At 35.7% G+C, this 17,412-nt stretch overlaps 1 protein-coding gene across 1 annotated transcript in view; it reads right to left on the bottom strand.

Moving 5' to 3' along the window:
* LOC133336748 (transient receptor potential-gamma protein) overlaps positions 1 to 17,154 on the bottom strand; it is a 39,541-nt gene extending 22,387 nt beyond the window's left edge. Inside the window, exon 1 of the mRNA XM_061545029.1 lies at positions 17,119 to 17,154. The gene's annotated coding sequence lies outside the window, so the exon portion shown is untranslated. The remainder of the gene's footprint in view (positions 1 to 17,118) is intronic.
* Between the last annotated feature and the right edge of the window lie 258 nt (positions 17,155 to 17,412).

Raw genomic sequence — 17,412 nt, 5'->3', positions numbered from 1 at the left:
TGTCCGTCCGTTCCATCCGTTGACCGCCTGTCTGTCTGATCGGCTGGTGTGCACGATAGCACTCGAAGGGGGTAACTGATTTCATCCAAATTTTGCACATCTTTATATTTCTTCCAAATTTAGTGCAGGTTCGAATATGGGGATTATTGGTCCACTTCTTCTGGTACCTCACCCACGAAAATGGTCAAAATTTTGCAATAAAATAATTTTATAATATCAATACGAACGGACTATCCCATTTTAACCAAACTTTGTACAAGCTATTATCTTTACCAGGCCCAGATCAAGTCCGAAGATGGAACCCATTGGTCCACTCCTTGTCGTACCTCCCCCACAAAGGGTCAAAATTGCCAATATTTATAAATCCAGTTTCAGACGAATGTAATGTCCGACTGGAACCAAACTTCTCACAACCTATTATCTTTACTAAACCTAGATCAAGTTTGAAGATGGGACCCATTGCTCCACTCCTTCTGATACCTTCCCCACAAAGGGTCACAATTTTATAAAATAAAAATATTTATAAACCCAATATCATGCGAACGGACTATAAACCCTATCATGCGAACGAACTATACGATTTAAACCAACCTTTGTGCAAGATATTATCTTTACCAAGCCTAGATCAAGTCCGATGTTGGGTCTCGTTGGCCCTCTCCTCTGGTACCTTCTCCAAAAAGGGTCAATCTTTACTAATAAATAAATGAAATTTTAGGTGAGGGTTATTCTAGGACCAAAGGTGTTAGATAAGGCTGGGTTTTTGGAAATTCGTACTAGAACGGTACGAAAAGTACTAAATATGGTATCATTTGTATTTGGCGAATCAGTAGAGCTAGAACTCTGAAATTTGGATTTAGGGTCACTGTTGGAGTGTAGGCTTTTTGGAAATTCGAACTATAATTATTCGAAAAGTACTGAAATGTACTAAATTTAGTACAATTTCGTAGCATGTGAATGGATTGAGCTAAAAACTTGAAATTTGGAATGCAAATTAAGGTTGAGAAGTGGGTCGATATGAGGAGCGTTTGGAAAGCGTGTACTCATGTATACGAAAAGTACTATATGGTACTATATTTGGTACAAATTTGATTTGGTGGTAAAAATCGACCTGGAATCCTGAAAATTGAAAGTACATTATCGTCGGATTGGGATATGTACGTAGGATTGGGATATGTACGTAGTTTTTGAAATTATTTACTTATGTGTACGTAAAGTACTAAATCGTACTGCAATTGGTACAACTTGGATGTAGGTGAACCGATAGAGCTAGAACAATGACATTTGGAGTTAGAGGATCATTGTAGGGATATAGGATTAGGGTCAGGATTCAGTTTAACAAATTAATAATTATGGGTACTAAATTTGGTACAATTTGAATTTTAGATGAACCAATAGAGCTAGAATCATGAAATTTGGAGTCAGAATCACTGTGGAGGTGTAAGATTGAAATGTGTAGGAAGTTTTGGAAATTCGTACCACTGTGTACTAAATTTGGTACAATTTGAATTGTGGGTCAACCGATAAAGTTGGAATGCTAAAACTTGGATTTAGGATCACTGAGGAGGTGTAGGATTGGGGTATGTAGGATGTTTTGGAAATTCGTACCACTGTGTACTAAATATGGTACAATTTGAATTGTGGGTCAACAGATAAAGTTGGAATCCTGAAACTTGGATTTAGGATGACTGTGGGGGTGTAGGATTGGGGTATGTAGGAAATTTTGGAAATTCGTACTATTGTGTACTAAATTTAGTACAATTTAAATTGCGGGTGCACCAATAGAGTTGGAATCCTGAAACTTAGTTTTAGGATCACTGTGGGGGGTTTGGTTTGGGTTAAGTAGGGAGTTTTGGAAATTCGTACTACCGTGTACTAAATTTGGTACAATTTGAATTGCGGGTGAACTGATAGAGTTTGAATCCTGAAACTTAGAATTAGGATCACTGTGGGGGGTTTGGTTTGGGTTAAGTAGGGAGTTTTGGAAATTCGTACCACTGTGTACTAAATTTGGTACAATTTGAATTGTGGCTCAACCGATAAAGTTGGAATCCTGAAACTTGGATTTAGTATGACTGTGGGGGTGTGGGATTGGGGTATGTAGGAAATTTTGGAAATTCGTACTACCCTGTACTAAATTTGGTACAATTTAAATTGCGAGTGCACCAATAGAGTTGGATCACTGTGGGAGTGTAGGTTTGGGTTAGAAAGGAGGTTTTGGAAATCGTACCACTGTGTACTAAATATGGTACAATTTGAATTGTGGGTCAACAGATAAAGTTGGAATCCTGAAACTTGGATTTAGGATGACTGTGGGGGTGTAGGATTGGGGTATGTAGGAAATTTTGGAAATTAGTACTATTGTGTACTAAATTTAGTACAATTTAAATTGCGGGTGCACCAATAGAGTTGGAATCCTGAAACTTGGATTGGGGTATGTAGGAAGTTTTGGAATTTGGTACTACTGTGTACTAAATTTGGTACAATTTGAATTGTGGGTGAACCAATAGAGTTGGAATCCTGAAACTTGGATTTAGGATGAATGTTGGAGTGTAGGTTTAGGGTAGGAAGGAGATTTTGGAAATAAGTACTATTGTGTACTAAATTTGGTACAATTTCAATTGTGGGTGAACTGATAGAGTTTGAATACAGAAACTTGGATTTAGGATGAATGTGGGAGTGTTGGTTTGGGTTAAGTAGGAAGTTTTGGAAATTCATACCACTGTGTACTAAATTTGGTACAATTTGAATTGTGGGTCAACCGATAAAGTTGGAATCCTGAAACTTGGATTTAGGATGACTGTGGGGGTGTAGGATTGGGGTATGTAGGAAATTTTCCAATAGTGTTGGAATCCTGAAACTTGGATTTAGGATCACTGTGGGAGTGTAGGTTTGGGGTAGGAAGGAGATTTTGGAAATAAGTACTACTGTGTACTAAATCCGTGTAACTCCGAAAACATTCTCCCAAACCATAGGTTATGGTTATGTCGGCAACGCCGACTGACACTTTTTTACTTGTTTAAATATTTTTCGGGGGTCGATATGAGACCCAAGTTTTTTAAATAATATTTTTGATGGTATATAGGAAGCGTGGATTTTTTTAAAATAATTTTATTAACAATAAAGAAAGACACGCATATTTTTTCAAGGACTACAGTAGGGGTGTATTTTTTAAAGAATATTTTTTCAAAGGTCCACAAGAGGCGTCGTCTATAAGAGGCTTGTTTTTTAAGAATATTTTTTGGGGTCTATAAGAGGCTTTTGGTCCTAGGATTTTTAAAGAATATATTTTGGGGTCAGGATCTATAAGAGGCGTTGATTTAAAAATAATATTTTTCCAAGGGTCCACAGGAGGCGTGGATTTTTTAAATATATTTTTAAGGGTCTGTAAGAGCAGTGAATTTTTATAACATATTTTTCATGGATTTTTAAAATATATTTTTTCAAGGGTCTATAAGAGATGTGAATATTTATACCCTTCACCACACTGTGGTACAGAGTATTATGTCTGTGGGCATATGTTTGTAACAGGCAAAAGGAAACGAGATAGACCCACGGTGCCTTTTGAGAATATGCATAGAATCACTTTCTGAGTCGATTTATGCATGTCCATGTTAAAGAACAGGCAACATTTATGATCCGAATTGGATGAAATTTGGCACAGCTCACCTATTTGGTCTAAGGACGAACCCTATTGAAATTGGGAAAAATCGGTTCAGATTTAGATATAGCTCCCATATATATTTTCGTCCGATTTTAGGTAAATGGTGTACCAAAGTCCCTATATACCCTTCGATTTGCACGAAATTTGGCAGAGGGTACTGAAATGAGTCTAGAATGATGAGTGGGAAGTTTCGGGAAAATCGGTTCGTATTTCGATATAGCTCCCATATATAGTTTCGACCGATTTAATGTAAATGGTGCACCAAAGTTCTTATATATCCTTCGATTTGCACGAAATTTGGTATAGAGTACTGAGTTAAGCCTAGAAAGATGTGTGTTAAATTTCGTAATAATCGGTTCATATTTAGATATAGCTCCCATATATATTTCGTCCGATTTATTGTAATTGTGCACCAAAGTCCGCATATATCATTCGATTTGCACGAAATTTGGCATAGCGTACTGAATTAAGTCTCGAACGGTGTGTGTTAAATTTCATAAAAATCGTTTCCGATTTAGATATAGCTCCCATATATATATATATATATATATATATTCGACCGATTTTACCTAAATGGGGCACCAAACGTCTAATGTTTGTCCGATTAACACGAAACTTTGCACAACGTATCAAATTGAGACTTGAAAGACGTTATTGCGTTTTGATTGGTACAGATGCAGCCATAGCTTCCATATGTATTTCGAACGGGTGTCTGACTGAAATTAAATTCTTAACAGCGCGTTTTTCATAATCGTTTTTCATAAATTTGTCCCATGGTACGCAGTCGACTGTAAATCTGCCCTAATGAAATTAAATTTGTCATAGGTTGCAGAACATTGACATGTAATTGTAAGGATACATATGTACAATATACGCAAAGTGGTGAAGGGTATCATATAGTCGGTCCAGTCCGACTTTGCTACTTTCCTTACTGTTTTTAAATTTTTAGGAGTCTTAAATTTTTTAGGATTCTAAGATAGACGGGGATTATGAAGCCCGAATATTTGAAAACCAATTTTTAAGCGTCTAAGATGGTTGTGGATTTTTGAAGTAATATTTTGTTCAAGTTTTATAAGTGGCGTGGATTGTTTAAATAATATTTTTGAAAAGTACTACAATAGGCGTGGATACAAGTGTTTCCTCTGATCCTTGAACAAATATTTGATCCTTTGTTTTCCGCAAATGCTATGCCTTTCATTTGATTTCCATGAAAATATTTTACATAAGCAAATTACGTATGTCCTTTTTGGCTTTTGATCTCTCATATGTATGTCAAGTAGTTGTTGTACTTTTGTTCTCGGAATTCTTCACACAGAACAAATCATTGAATTGTGTATTGAATTGAATTTACACTTGTCAACTTTTAACTTTTGTTTTTTATTTCTATTGTTGTTATTTTTTATTCACTTGGCCAGTAAATGCCAGACATATTGTTTTCCCCTGTTAATCTCTTCAAACACCTCCTCTCAGCCTGTCCACATTCTCACCAAGTGTACGAGTAGCTGTTGTTGTTATTGCCATTTTTTGTCACGGGGTTTTGAGGTCAATCAATAAAAAATACTCAAAGGATCATCATCATCGCCATCGAGTGTGTATGAGTGGTTCGGGACGGTCGGTTGGTTGTAATTTAAAAATTACATTGGTTGTAATGTATGTGTGTGCATATGGTATGAGTGTGTATATGTATTGGTTTTGAGTATTTTCAAGAGAATTCCTCTCATCATTGTCTCCAACCATGAATAGGAACGTATGAAATTTTTCATTCATTCATGGCATGACAAAAAAAATGTCCCAAAGTACACTTTTGCACTTTTCCTTTGTACAGAGGTGTAGAAGGATCAACACAGGAAAGGAAGAATTTCATTTAAAATAGAAATTTAAATTTATAAAGAATTTTTGGGCCTATTGGATATATTGGTAATATCCAATGATTATTGAACCCACTCTTTGCCTACTGTTTTCATAGTGTAGAGAGCTACGCTCCTGTTTTAAATTGCAATTACAGCCACGACCTATGCCACGTTTTATCCTGTTGTCATAGGACTATACCATCGTCATCATCATCGGCATATTTGTTTCTACATATTGACGCCCTACAACCCCATAAGTTTGTATTGAACAACAACAACAGCAACACCAATAAAAAAGTTCATTGCACGACAACTATTTAATTATTGAAAAGGAGTTCTGCTTTTCAACTTTTTTTCATTATATATTTATAGAAGCACGTATGTGCCTGTGTTATATTTGTATGGCAGTTTAAGCTATATATGTATGTATACATATCCTGTTTAAAAGAATAAAAATCATTCATAATCTAAGAATTTTTATGAAATTTATTAGTGCTCGTAGATATAGGGTATTTTGAGAAAGGATAGGTTAAAAGTGCCAAAGAATGATGAAAACATACGAATATCGATTTTTATATTTGGAGACACAATCTAGAATCTTAACAGGGACATTTTTATAGAATATTTGGAATGACCAACAAATCTCGTCTTGTGGTATTTAGATTACGGTTTAAGAAAATAAGGTCGAAAAAGACGCACTCTGACTATATCTAGCAGAAGGATATATTTCACAAAAAAAAATCCTCATTCGATTTGATTGCAGACATGTGATCTCCTAAATAGCCTGCGATGACCAAAATCTATTATAAGAAACTGTGACGTATAATACGTACGTCGGAAACCATGCAAAACCATTAGGTTTTTGAGGTGAGAGATATTTCCATTAGTGAATATGGAAATTAGATATGGTTCATTTAAACCTATATCAAATTTCAATCAAAAACCGCCAAGAAACCCATGGTACGATCAGGAGTGTCGTAATGCTACTGGTGTAAAAAACACAGCGTATAGGGCAACCCTGCAGACAGTAGCAACACGTAATGCGATGGAGAATTATCGTGAGAAAAGGAGAGGAGAAACGTGTTTTTAGAAAAAAAGAAGAAAGCTGAAGAAAAACATGAGCGTGGGCAATTCGAGATGTACAGGAGTCAGAATGAAGTCCGGAAATTTTACCAACGAGTAAAACACCAAACCGAAGGTTTGGTGCAGACACATCCTCCTGTAGAGATGAAGAAGGAAACCTGGTGACAGATACAGACAGCGTGTTGAGGATCTGGAAGGAGCATTTTGAAAAGCCAAATAGAGGCGGTGAAGAAGATACCCCAGAACCAATAAGAGATGAAGATATAGAATATATGCCACATAGCCAAGATGAGGTCATTAATCGGCTGAATAACAATAAAGCAACAGGAGCCGATGGGTTACCTGCCGAACTATTCAAGCCTGTTGGCCGCATGCTGGTCAGGCGCATGCAGCAGTTGATTAGTACCATTTGGCTAGAGGAATGCATGCCCAATGATTGGAACCTCAGCATCCTGTGTCCAGTGCACAAAAAATGAGACAAGACGATATGTGCTAACTATAAATCAATTAGCCTTCTTCCCATCGCATATAAAGTGCTATCCAGTGTGCTGTGTGAACAATTGAAGCCAATGGTCAATGACATTATTAGACCATACCAATGCAGCTTCAGACCTGGCAAATCCACCATTGACCAGATTTTCACTCTGCGCCAAATCCTGGAAAAGACCCACGAAAAACACATCGACACATACCTCCTATTCGTCGACTATAAAGCTGCATTCGACAGCCCTATCCGTTCAGAGGTGTTTAAAGCCATGTCTACGGTCGGCATTCCTGCAAAATTAATACGGCTATGCAGGATAACTTTAAGTGGCACAAGGTCAGCAGTTAAAGTTGGAAAGGACCTATCGGAGCCCTTCAATACCGAACGAGGATTCAGACAAGGTGACCGTTTGTCGTGTGATCTTTTTAACATTCTGCTGGAAAAGGTCATACGTGACGCAAACAAAGGTGAACAGAAATGGCACTCTGTACACCAAACAACACATGTTACTCGCCTACGCCGATGACATCGATATAATGGGTCGAACATTGCTAGCGGTAACAGCCGCCTTTGAACAAATTGAGAAGGAGTCTGCTAAATTGGGTCTGGCAGTAAACGGCGAGAAGACCAAGCTGATGGTATCAACGCGCAAGACGTCCAGTAGACTCGGACCAACTGTGGAACTTGAGAACTACAGCTTCGAGGTAGTTAAAGATTTTATATATCTTGGTACCGCCATAAATAAAACGAATGACATCAGTTTTCAAAATTCGGAGAAGGATTGTGATGACCAACAGAGGCTACTATGGTTTAAGTAAGCAGTTTAGAAACAAGGCCACCTCTCGTCAGACCAAACTCACACTTTACAAGACGCTGATACTACCCGTGCTGTTATATGAATCTGAAACATGGGTACTTGCGCAAGCAGCTCTTGTTTGGAAAAAAATCTTCGAAAGACCAGAAGGAGTGTACCAGAAGGAGTGTACCAGAAGGTGTGTACCAGAAGGAGTGTACCAGAAGGAGTGGACCGATATTCCCCATCTTCGAACTATAACTAAGTTTGGACGAATTATTAAGATTTGCAAAGTTTGAATGAAATCGGTTGATGGCTTCGAGAGTTATCGTGCGCACCAGCCAGCCAGACAGACAAACGGACATGGCTAAATCGACTCCAAATTTTCTGAAACGGATTTGGTCCAAAGAATCATGGGGTCTAAAACCAATATTTCGATGAGGCACATTTTCACCGTATCAAAGTGTATATGGGAAATTACAAAAATCTTTTAAATTCCTTGAAGCTGAGGTTTGCAAGGTTATAACTCGCGAAATATGAACATATTGCATATAATTAAAATTCAATTCTATAAAATGAAGTGTTCTTGTCAAAATCTTAAAATATTGGTAATAAATAATAAGCTGCGTGGAAGCTGTGATGGTGGTAATGTAAAAAAATGGGTGAAAATGTGTTGAAGCCAACGAGTTTTTTTTGTGTTCCTTCCTGATTTGTGGCTAAACTACACAACGCACGCACATGTGATCAGTGACTAAGTTGCAGAATACCCCATGGACAATATGGTTCTAATGTATGATTTTTCGATGTAATCACTGCATCCACCCAAAATGGATGCTGACATTTTGAAGCCGGATTTTCCGTGTTTTTTTAATTTTTCTTATAATTAGGATGCGCATCCAGATAATAGAATAAACAAATTATAGGATTGTAGAACTCGTGATTCTGCTTCGTTTAGTGTATATCTCATGAATGTGCTCACTGTAGCTTATTTGCAATTGGGTTCCAAAGACGAAAATTTGGTGCGTAAATTTTTATAAAAAACATATTTTTTGAGTCTAAAATTAACAAACTCCATTCAAATTCCGTGGAACCCCGCGTGATTTTGGTTTTTTTACGTGCCGGATCTAATGAGCCCATTCATGTTCAATTCCGCCCAATAAAACGGCGGATACAGGTACCTTGAATGTGGGAAAAACTGCAAAAACTTATTTTGACAAATTCGCGTAAATAATCGCGGTTTTCTTCGAATTAATTTTACATGCATTTATGCTTGTATTGTCAAATTCGCGAATCTGTGTGGAAATAGGTCAAAAATTCATCGATACGCGAATAATATGCGTACTTTATCCAAAATTGATTGTGGAGGCACATCCGCGGTTCTTAACCGATCTTTTTAAAATAGGTGTCCTTTTGTGTATTTTCATAGGAGATTACTGAAATCGGATGCGCATAAAAATCGTATGCACGTTGCGTGATTTTTAGCCATTTTTAGGGTTTTTGCATAGTAAAGTGCATCGAGTGGCACACTTTGACCGCTATATTAAACATCGAAAAATTCATAATTATTGAAAGACATTGATTCGGTTTATACGAAAATCGCATGCGCATCAACTGATTTCAACTAATTCGCGAATTGCAAGCTTTTCAATATTGATAATTTTTATGTATTGTAAGTGCAATATATTTGGCCATTAATGACGTCGAAACTCGTATCAGATGAATCTACCGATATTTAACAACCATCTAAAAGAATTTGCAGAAGAAAGCGTCGTATATTTTAGAAGATTAAGGCAAAACCGTATCCTCTTAACCATACTAAAAAAATCGAAAATTAAAAAAAAAAATTGTTTTAATTCAAAATTTAATTATTTTAATTTTCCGATATCTTCATGTTTCTATTTGTTTTTTCGCGACTATTAAACCGTATTTCAGTGTGATTTGACTAGTATGCAAAGAAAACAATGGTGTTTAAGCATTTGTGAAGAAATTCGCGAATTACAACGAATAGGAATCCATTTAATTTATATTTGAAATACAAGATTTAAAACCGCTATAACTTTTGTGCGCAGCATCCGAATTTGTGAACGCGAACAGATTTCGAATCAGCATATTTTTCTTAACCTATGTACCAAAAATCATAAATGTGCTCGCAAAAAAATTTTTCAAAATTTTTTTAATGAAATTTTAAAAGAATTTTGTAATTTCCCATATACCCTCATTAGCGTAAAGGATGAGGGTATAACAATAGAGGCCTTCATTGACCAGAACCCATCCTACATGAATATTTTCTTGAAGATTGGTTCATAACTGTGGCCTGTATCGTGTTTATAAATTATATTGGACAGACGGACGGATGGATCGACACACATGTCTAGATCGACTTAGCTAGTCGAGATGGGTCTACGAACAATATTTCCCGGCATTACAAACTGCACAAGTATAAGTAAAAAATACCCTGACAATTTAATAATTTATTATGTCCGAAGATGGGACCTAATTGTTCATCCAATATCAAGCTAATGGAATATCCGACTAGATTCAAACTTTGCACATCATTGTGTTTTTACCTCGGTTAGACTAAGTGCAAAAACATTGAAACATATATTTCTAAAGAGCAACCTCTTCTGGTAACTCTCCACAGATGGTCAACTATTTGATAAAAATATATACCTTATATATACCTTATAATAATAAAACCCGTGTGTTTTATTAGACCCCCACAAACCATAGGCTGGGGGTATAAATCTGTCGGCAACACCGACTGACACTTTTTTAATATGTTTAATTGTAATTTGTTATGTTGGGTTCTCATAGGGTAGCAAATCTTTCTACCAAAAATGATCAATATTGATTCAAGTTTCGGGTTAGGGCCTATATAAGGGTCATCCTTATTATTTGGTATTTTGAGAAATTTGGGCTAGCAAAAATCCGATAGCAAATATTCTTACCAAATATGATCAACATTGGTCGCTTCTTTTTGATTAAATATTTTATATTATCATAGGGTAGCAAATCTTTCTACCAAAATTATCAACATTAGTCTCATTTTAAGGTAGCCCCCTTATTAGGGAACATCCCAAATTTCGATATTTTGGTTGGCAATTTTGTAGTTTGGATTCCCAGTGGTTAGAATATTTTCTTACCCCACAATATCAATATTGACTTAAGTGTCGGTGTAGGTCCCATAATATAACCGATTATTCGATAATTTTTGGGCATGTTTTTAACCGAATTGGCGGTTCAGTTGTTCAATGGGTTTCAAATCTGGATCTAACATGACTTCTGTAAAATTGTTCCTCCCTTAAACCATGCACCAATATTCCCTCATTCTGATTGCATTTACAATGCAATGTAATGCAATAATTCAAATATGTACGCATTGCAATCATCATTCATTCACTCTTCAACCCCAACTTGCCGACAGTCATTCTGACTCACTTGACACCAATATTCATAATTTCAAAACTCTTGAGAAAAACAGAAAATTCCAAAACAAAACCAAATGCCGTAAACAGAAATCCCCAAAAGTTTTTAGCCTTATTAAAAATTGCCAATTGGAAGAGTAACAACGAGAGAAGAGAGCGGGTGGGGGAATATATATAAAATGTAATACAAGTCAACAAGAGGCAACTGCATTCATTACTGCAGCGATCCGATGCGATGCTGCTGTTTACAAAACACTTTAAATGAAAAATATATTCATAAAAACTTTTTGGCGAAGCATTTTTTTTTGGGAGACTGCAGTGTGAACACCAGCGCCAAAAGGAAATATAACTATAGAAAAAACTCAATTCAAGCAAATCGGATTCTGAAAACAATATTTATGGTTATTTTTCTGTATCGGAGAGGTGAATGGAGGATGAATACTATTAACATTTTGTTGTGGATTTTCTTTCCCGCCATTATGATCGCCATTCAGCGGACACAAGCAACCATTTAGCCGTTTTGATGGTTTTTGTGTGTGTGGCCGGTAAATCAACACTCAGGCAATAATCGTTTGTGGAAACCGCAATGTAGGCTTTTTTGAGAACACATTTTGTTTTGCTTTTTGCCAAGAAAAATTTGTTTATTTTGTTATGCCACCCGATAACAATGGCAAATTTTTATGCCATCATATTTTCATATCGTGTAAACTTTAGTGTGTGCGATTTAAATTTAAATAAATCAGATCCAATAAACATGTTCATAAACAATTTGATATGGACAAAACGGCGGTATTCACTTCATAGAATTTGATGGTAATGGTTCAGACATTGGATATTTTGACGCAAATCATACCTTGACATATGTGTCATGTTTTTTGGGATTAAAACTCTTATTGACTTAGGCATGATTACAACTTTAGCGTGATGGGACTTCCCAGCATTTTATGTTTATACCCTCAGTATTATGTCTTATGTTGAAATATTGGTTTAAGACCCCATGTTTCTTTGGACAAAATCCGCTTAAGACATTTTGGAGCCAATTTCCGTATGTCGGTCTGGCCGGTTGGTGCACACGATAACTCTCGAAATGAGAACCAGATTTCATTAAAAACTTTGCAAATCGTAATATTTCTACCAAACTTAGTTCAAGTTCGTAGAAGATGACTCCCATTGGTATCCGCTTTGATCGACATTAAATCCGAATTTTCTTTTAATAAAAACATATACCCTATATAAAGCGAATAATAAAATCCTTGTGTGTTATTCCGTAGACCTCCGCAAACAATAGGCTTAGGGTATATTTCTGTCGGCAACACCATCTAACACTTTTATACCTGTTTTGAAAATCAGTTTGAGATAATTGGGAGTTGATTTACAAATATCCGTCCATCTGTCTGTATGGCTAGAGCGCACGATAACTCTTGTAGGGAATAACCGATCTCATCAAATCGCAATATTTCTTCCAAACTTAGTTTAAGTTCGAAGATGGGGAATGTCGGTCAACTCCGTCTGGTACCTCCTCCATAAAATGGTCAAAATTGCACAACTAAACTTTGTACAATCCGATATTTTAATTATACCTGTACATTAGCCACAAAGGTTAAACAGTTTTCAAAATTTTTACATCTCATATGAAGCAAACCGAATATATCGAAACTTTGCACAACGTAATATTTTTATCGTAAATAGATTGTCTCCGAAAATGCGAACCATTAGCCTACTCCTTCTCCCAAAGTGTACATTTTTTTTAAATTCAACACTCCAAATATTGTTAATTCAAATATATGTACCAAACCCAGATCAAGTCCGAAGGTGAAACCATCGTTCCACTCTCTTTGACACCTCCCAATAACAAAAATAAATCCTGTATGTAATTCCGTAGACTTCCGCAAACCATAGGTTGAGGGTAAATATGTAAATACTTGCTTCTTCCGATTACATTTCAATATTTTTGATATTGTCTAATTTTAATTCGTTGTCAAATTTTTCGATTGTTCTTTTCTCCAAAGCTAATATACCCCACAATAAAATGCATCTCAGTATCAAAGTGTTCTTGAAATTATTGAAGTCATCACGACGAGTAGGACTATTACAGAAATAACAAGTAAAAAGTCGGGCCTAACGTTTTATATCCTCCATCACGTGGGGTCCATCCAAAATTCCGTCGGTCGATCGGGCCATTTATAGGGAACTATATTATGATGTTATGTTAGTGTTCTATATTAATTTATATTTTTTTATTTACCAGGAATCCGATATATCAAATTATAGCCACTCCAATGAGATAATTCCGTTCAAAAATAGTTAATACCGAAAAAGAAGCGGAACTTTTAGGTGGTATTATATCACAAGATGGATCTATATATAAACATCAGAACCCTTTGTACCAAACTATATGGAAAATGCGGCTAATGTTTTCAAAATACCGAAAATATTGTGGTACCATTCTATGGGAGCTATACCAAACTGAAAAATGGTATTGAAAAATTTTTGTAAGAAGATTTGAAACCTACGTTGGCTAGGTCATGTTGGGAGAAAGGATGAGGCTGTCCTAGCTCAAAACGCATATAAAAGCTAGCCAAGTGATGGGTCACGCAGAAGGGGAAGGCCCCGAATCCGATAGAAAGATCAAGATAAAAGACAACATCTCGGAACATGATATTTCAAATTGGATGTGATGCACACAAGACCGTCGGGCTTGTAAATCTTTTTTAAGCTCAGCTTAGGAACAACCGTTTTGTAACAAACCAGCTAAGTAAGTAAAGTAAGTAAGTAGATTTGACACCACATAAAAATTAGAGCGAATTCGGTTGAAAAACATTCTCAAGTACCCCAAAATAATGGAGGCTACCCAGAATCCTGGGTCAATATTGATTATTTTTGCTATGATAATCCTAAATATAAAGTTACAACTAATTTGGCTGATGCAAAATACCGAAATTTTGGATGTACATTATTCCCTAAAAAGTGAACCAATATTGATCATGTTTAGATGGAAGATTTGACACCCCATTCGAATCTGAAAATTAGAGGCAATTCAGTTTAAAAAAACGTTACAGAAATCCCCAAAGTACCGAATAATGGGTGTACAATTACATGGAGGCTACCCAGAAACATGGGAAAATGTTGATAGGAACATTTTCTACTCAGTGATAATTCAAAATATTTAATTACTCCCAAATTGGTTGAAACACGTATTTAAGTTCCCCAAAAAATATATATCAATATGAATACTTTTTAGAAGGAAGATTTACTACCATACGACAAGTAGAAACATGTTCTACAAACCATACAAATATTGTGGGATACCGTTATAGGGGAGCTACTCCGAAACATAGGACATTATTTATAATTGTCAAAGTGAATTCAAAATACCAATTTACAGCAGATTCTGTTGAAAAACTTGTCTAAACCCCCGAAATATAATTATATGGGACTAACCTAAATTGCCCTATCAATCATTTTCGGTATAAGGATTTGATACTCAATGAGAACCAAACGTAGGAAAATACGGTTGAAAAACGTGCTTAAAATATCCATAATAGCGAATATTTTGGGGGTACCGTTATATGGGGGCTATACCAAAACATGGACCGATCTACCCCATTTGCAATACCAACCATCTTAGGAGTAATATCAATGCCAGTGTAACATTTCAAAGCTGTATCTCAAATATTGCGATATTCATCGTGATTTTAATTTTCATTAGGTGTGAATAATAACTACAAAAAATTATCAATATAGGTCCCCGTTTAATGGTCCCCATATAATGTTAACCCTAATTGCATAAATCTTCTTCATTTTCCTTGTGTTCAAGATCATGTAGTATTTTGAATGTCCACCTCTTAGTAGAGCGTAGTAGTAAAAGTTCGATTCGGTCGAACTTAACGCCATTTGCCTGCTTCTACAAAATTGTACTAAATTTAGTCAATTTTAGTACTTTTCGGATACTTATAATTTGAATTTTTAGAAAACACTTTGATACGTCTATTCTACACTACCAAATTTTATAGTTCTAGCTTTACCGGTCCGCTAAATACAAATGGTACCACATTTAGTACTTTTCGTGTCGTTAAGAACGAATTTCCAAAAACCCAGCCTTATCTGACACATTTGGACTCCCACCCCAAATTTCAAGATTCTAGCTTCAGCCGTTTCGGGTCATATACCCCAAGTTTGGCCAAAAAAATAACAAAACTTTAGCAGTCAGAATAAAAGCCATAAAAAACTATTTTACAATATCGTTAAGGATGGCGAACCAAATAACGAATTCCGAATGCGGTGTAATTATACCCTTCACCACACTGTGGTACAGGGTATTATGTCTTTGTGCATATGTTTGTAACAGGCAAAAGGAAACGGGATAGACACATGGTTCCTCTTGAGAATATGCATAGAATCGCTTATTAAGTCGATTTATGCATGTCCGTCCGTCCGTCTGTCTGTCCATGTTAAATTGTAAACCAAGTACAGGTCGTATTTATAAACCGAATTGTATGAAATTCGGCACAGGTCACTTATTCGGCCCAAGGACGAACCCTATTGAAATTGAGAAAAATCGGTTCAGATTTAGATATAGCTCCCATATATATTCCTCCGATTTTAGGTAAATAGTGCCCCAAAGTCCCTATATATCCTTCGATGTGCACGAAATTTGGCATAGCATACTGAATTAAGTCTAGGACGATGTGTGTAAAATTTCGTGAAAATCGGTTCAGATTTAGATATAGCTCCCATATATATTTTCGTCCGATTTTAGGTGATAGTGCACCAAAGTTCCTATATAACCTTCGATTTGCACGAAATTTGGCATAGCATACTGAATTAAGTCTAGAACGATGTGTGTAAAATTTCGTGAAAATCGGTTCAGATTTAGATATAGCTCCCATATATATTTTCGTCCGATTTTAGGTAAATAGTGCCCAAAGTCCCTATATATCCTTGGATTTGCACGAAATTTGTCACAGCGTACTAAATTGTGTCGAGAATGATGTGTGGTAAGTTTTAGATCGGTTCAGATTTCTATGTAGATCCCACATATTCCTCCAGCTCCAAACTCCTAATGTTTATCCGATTAACACGAAATTTTGAACAATGTATCAAATTGGAACTTGAATGACGTTATTGCGTTTTGTTGAAATTGGTGCAGATGCGGCCATAGTTTCCATATGTATTTCGAACGGCTGTCTGATTGAAATAAAATTTTTATCAGTGCGACGTACCGAATAGCGTGTATAAATTTTGCTATAAAACGTTTTCCATAAATTTACCCTATGGTACGCAGACTCCCACTCTAAATCTGCCCGAATGAAATTAAATTTATCATAGGTTGCAGAAAGACATGCGTATGTTCCTTCGAGGCAACATTGACATGCAAATGTACGGATACATATGCGCAATATACCCAAAGTGGTGAAGGGTATCATGGTTACTGGTTTTGTAATGTAATTTACTCACAACTCCAACATTTTACCTTTGGTGAATTTGCCTAAATATAATTTTGTGCGTAGTTGCCTTATATATATATTTATATATAAAACGCATACAAAAAGTATATTTCTCGAATCACCGAAAATAACGTGTAAACATTAGAAAAATTATTTTTATCCAGTTTCATTCAAACGATCGAAAGTCTATTGGAATAGTAGTCACTGAATTCGAATCTGATTTGGTTTTGTATAATAAACAAATGGGACATTTTTTGTGCAAGTAGTAATTTTACGATTAATCCTAAAGCTTTGAAGTACTTGAGTGATTTTGGCACTGTAGTTTGGATAATGACATTCATTATTGTGAATAAATGTTTTGGAAACAATACATACCTCCTTCTTCGTTGGCTTTCACATCGCTCCATTTCGACAACTGTAAATTATAAAGAGATAAAGGAAAACAATTATTAATTTGTCATATATCATATTGTAAACTAATAAAATTTAATAATTAATTATAAATACATTTTTTTATTCAATATTTTGGATATAACTTTGATTTTGGGTTTATGTGAGATGTATAATAAAAAAGTCTATTTCCTCTTTTGATATTTCGAAATATTATAGAAAAATCTCTTTTACAAAATATATTTTATTTAATGTTAACATAGAAATTTCTTTATCATA

The sequence above is a fragment of the Musca vetustissima genome, unplaced genomic scaffold (assembly GCF_032173495.1).
Source record: "Musca vetustissima isolate MV318-11 ecotype Yass unplaced genomic scaffold, APGP_CSIRO_Mvet_v1 utg35390, whole genome shotgun sequence".
Lineage (NCBI taxonomy): Eukaryota > Metazoa > Arthropoda > Insecta > Diptera > Muscidae > Musca > Musca vetustissima.
The sequence above is the reverse complement of the archived record's forward strand: the minus strand, read 5'-3'. Positions and strand labels throughout refer to the sequence as shown.